Source organism: Pristis pectinata, chromosome 3 (assembly GCF_009764475.1).
Source record: "Pristis pectinata isolate sPriPec2 chromosome 3, sPriPec2.1.pri, whole genome shotgun sequence".
Lineage (NCBI taxonomy): Eukaryota > Metazoa > Chordata > Chondrichthyes > Rhinopristiformes > Pristidae > Pristis > Pristis pectinata.
Window position 1 is genome coordinate 15,992,017 of NC_067407.1, and position 4,819 is coordinate 15,996,835.

Below are 4,819 nucleotides of genomic sequence, written 5' to 3' on the forward strand. Positions count from 1 at the left end.
CAAAAAAAATAAAGACATTAAATATTAACTTTTGTGTGTCAATGTTGCATGAGTAAATATTTTGAACTTTGATCACTAAATTACTAAATTTGCGGGCAAGTGACTGAGGTGACAGTGGGAGAGCACTTTGGGACCAGTGACCATAGTTCTATTAGTTTTAAAGTAGTTATGGAAAGGGACAGAACTGGTCCACAGGTTCAATTTCTAAATTAGGGCAAGGCAAATTTTGAGGGTATGAGACAGGAGCTTGCAAAGGTTGGTTGAAGTAGCAATACACATTTATTGCATCCGGTGCAGCCTCCTCTACATCGGTGAGACCTGACGCAGATTGGGTGACCGTTTCGTCGAGCACCTTCACTCCGTCCGCTCCATCCTCCCGGTGGCCACCCACTTCAATTCCACATCCCATTCCCATACTGACATGTCTATCCATGGCCTCCTCTACTGCCACGCTGAGGCCAGGCGCAGGTTGGAGGAACGACACCTCATATTCCACCTTGGGAGTCTCCAACCTGATGGCCTTAATGTTAAGTTAGATTTCTCTAACTTCAGGTGACCTCACCCCTTTTTCTTCCCCCCCCCCACTCCTGTCTTTCCTTTTTCCCATGGCTCCCTTCCCCCGCCTTGATGACCTGCCCATCTCCTCTCCTCCCCTCCATCCTTTATTACGTGGTCCACTGCCCTCTCTCACCAGATTCCTCCTCCTCCAGCCCTCGGCCTCTTCTACCTATCACCTCTCAGCTTATTACATCTCCCCCTCCCCCACCCACTAGCTTCCCCCCCTCACCTGGACTCGCCTATCACATGATCTCACCTATCCCCTGCCTGCGTGTACTCTTCCCCCTCCCCCCACCTTCTTATCCTGGCTTCTGCCCTCTTCCTTTCCAGTCCTGATGAAGGGTCTTGGCCTGAAACATCAACTGTTTATTTCCCTCCATGGTTGCTGCCTGACCTGCTGAGTCCCTCCAGCACTTTTTGCATATTGCTCCAGATACATCCAGCATCTGCAGAATTTCTTGTGTCTCTGTTGGTTGGAGTTGGTTGTTTGTGAGTAAAGGGACCACAGGCAAGTGGGAGGGTTTTAAAGGTGAGATAATGAGAGCTCACGGTCTGCATGTTCCCATTAAGAGTGAAGAGCAAGGCAGGTAGGAGTAGGGAGCCCTGGATGAGAGGGATATTGAGGCTCTGGCCAGGAAAAAGGAGGCAGCATGGGTCAGGTACAGGTAGCTGGGATCAAGCGAATTCCTAGAGGAGTCTAAGGGATGCAGAGAAGATTCAGGAAAATCCAAAGAGATTTTATGTATATTAAGGGAAAAAGAGTAACTAGAGAGAGAATAGGGCCCCTCGAAGACCAAAGGGGGAGCCGCAGGAGATGGGCAAGGTCCTTAATGAATATTTCTCTGTTTTTACCGTGGAGAAAGACATGAAGATTTCGGAACAAGGAAAAGTAAATGGGAGGTCTTGGGGTAGTCCACATTACAGTCGAGGAGATGCTGGATGTCTTTAAAGGTATGAAGGTCGACAAATCTCCAGGTATATCCATGAACACTTTGGGAGGTTAGAGAAGAAATCGCGGGAGCCCTGGCTGAGATATTTAAATCAACATTAGCCATGGGTGAGGTGCCAGTAGACTGGAGGGTATTGAATGTTGTGCCCTTATTTAAGAAGGGTGTCAAAGAGAAACCTGGGAACTATAGGCAAGTAAGTCTAACATCTGTGGTAGGTAAGTTACTGGAGAGGATTCTGAGGGATAAGATGTATGTACATCTGGAAAGACAGGTTGATTAGGGGTAGTCAGCGTGGCCTTGTGCATGGGAGATCAGTTCTTACAAACTTGATTGAGTTTTTTGATGAGGTGACCAAGAAAGTTCATGAGGCCAGGGCAGTAGTTGTGATTTATATGGACTTAAGTAAGGTTGCAGATGGTAGGCTGCTCTGGAAGGTGAGATCACATGGAATCCAGGGAGAACTGGCTAATTGGATACATAATTGGCTTGATGGTAGAAAGCAGAGGGTGTTGGTGGAAGGTTGTTTCTCGGACTGGAGGCCCGTGACTAGTGGTGTGCCTCTGGGGTCGGTGCTGGGCCCATTGTTGTTTGTCATCTATATCAACAATTTGGATAAGAATGTACAAGGCATGGTCGGTAAGTTTGCAGATGACACTAAAATAGGTGGTATAGTGGACAATGAAGAAGGTTATCAAAAATTACAGGGGGATCTTGATCAGCTGAGTAAGTGGGCCGAGGAGTGGCAAATGGGGTTCAATTCAGATAAGTGTGAGATGTTGCATTTTGGAAAGTCAACTCCAGGTAGGACTTTAACAGTGAACGGCAGGGCCCTGGGGAGTGTTGTAGAACAGAGGGACCTTGGAGTACAAGCACATGGTTCATTGAAAGTGGAGTTACAGGTAGGGTGGTGAAGAAGGCTCTTGTCACACTGGCCTTCATAAGTCAGGGCATTGAGTATAAAAGTTGGGAGGTCGTGCTGTGGTTGTACTGGATGCTGATGAGGCCACACTTGGAGTATTGAGTTCAGTTTTGGTCGCTCTGCTATAGGAAGGATATTATTAAGGTGGAAAGAGTGCAGAAAAGATTTACAAGGATGCTGCCAGGATTTGAGGGACTGAGTTATAGGGAGAGGCTGGACGGGCTAGGACTTTATTATTTAGAGCGTAGGAGACTGAGAGGTGATCTTAAGAGGTATATAAAATCATGAGGGGCATAGATAGGGCGAATGCACTCAGTCTTTTTCCCAGGGTTGGGGAATCAAGAACTAGAGGGCATAGGTTTAAGGTGAGAGGGGAAAGATTTAAAAGGAGCTTGAGGGGAAACTTTTTTACACAAAGGGTGATACGTATGTGGAATGAGTTGCCAGAGGAAGTGGTTGAGGCAGGTACAATAGCAGCTTTTAAAAGACAGTTGGACAGGTACATGGATGGGAAAGGTTTAGAAGGCTATGGGCCAAATGCTGGCAAATAGGACTGGCTTGGATGGAGCATACCATAGAACCATAGAACAATACAGCACAATACAGGCCCTTCGGCCCACCATGTTGTGCTGCCCTTCGAACCACACCTAAGACTATCTAACCCCTTCCTCCCACATATCCCTCTATCTTAAGTTCCTCCATATGCTTATCTAACAAGCTCTTGAACTTGAACAATGTATCAGCCTCCACCACCACCCCAGGCAGCACATTCCATGCACCAACCATTCTCTGGGTGAAAAACCTCCCTCTGACATCTCCCTTGAACTTCCCACTATTGTGCGCAGTTTTGGGCCCCACATCTTAGGAAGGATGTGCTGACATTGGAGAGGGTTCAGAGGAGATTTACGAGGGTGATTCCAGGAATGAAAGGGCTTGCGTATGATGAGCGTTTGTCAGCTCTTGGACTGTACTCACTGGAGTACAGAAGAATGAGAGGGGACCTCATAGTGACATTTAAAATGTTGATAGGAAAGGACAGAGTAGATGTGGCTAGGCTGTTTCCCTTGGTGGGTAAGTCCAGGACCAGAGGGCACAATCTTAGAAGGTACAGTTTCAAAACAGAGATGAGGAGAAATTTCTTTAGCCAGAGGGTGGTGAATTTGTGGAACTCCTTGCCACGTACAGCAGTGGAGGCCAGATCAGTGGGGGCGTTCAAGGAAGAGATAGGTAGATATCTAAATAGTCAGGGTATCAAGGGATATGGGGACAAGGCCGGAAATTGGGATTAGAATAGTTTTTTTTTTCTCCCCATTCCCCATTTCTTTTTCCTTTTTCCTTGGAGCAGACTCGATGGGCCGAATGGCCTGCTTCTGCTCCCTTGTCTTGTGGTCTTGTGATCTTGTGATTACCTTAAAGCCATGTCCTCTTGTTTTGAGCATTTGTGCCCTGGGAAAGAGGCGCTGGCTGTCCACTCTATCTATTCCTCTTAATATCTTATATACCTCTATCATGTCTCCCCTCATCCTCCTTCTCTCCAATGAGTAAAGCCCTAGCTCCTTTAGTCTCTCCTCATAATCCATACTCTCTAATCCTGGCAGCATCCTGGTAAATCTCCTCTGCACCCTTTCCAACGCTTCCACATCCTTCTTATAATGAGGTGACCAGAACTGGACACAGTACTCTAAGTGTGGCCTAACCAGAGTTTTGTAGAGCATCTTGGTCGGCATGGAACAGTGGGCCGAAGAGCCTATTTCTGTGCTGTATAACGCTATGACTATGAAATGTTACATGAAGTATTGGATGTGGTTTGTATCTTTAACTGAAAACATATGTCATCCACAAAACACCTGGCACATGATTTCTTTTTTAAAAAAAGCTGCTAGAACTCAGATTTGTCTCCCATCACCTTTATCAGAGGTAATGCAACAGTCCTCGGTTTTTCCCAGCAGCAATCACACCTGCACATTTCAGTCAATATATGGAAACAAGAACATAAAAAATGTTGGGAATTTCCAGTGAAAGAAAATACCTTCCAATTGATTTCAGAGTGTCCCCATATATAATAAGGCCAAATGTGAATTGGATTTAGAATTGGTAACTTATCAGGAAAATGTCCTTGGCCAGCAAAAGGCAAAGAAATATGAAGGGTACTAAAGAACAAATGAGAACACCTGACAATCTGTGACACTGTAAATCAACATTCTATTGCCTTTGTTCTTGAAACCTATTGCAACACCCAATTATGATGCAATATTCTATGAGCCAAAACAACGTTATTTTACAACGTAATGAAAATTTTCTGAGTTGTGATATTAGTTTTACCACTTTAGTCATGACTTCCTTCATAAAAAGGAAGAACATATTTCAACAGTATATTTCTGGAAGTCCTGTC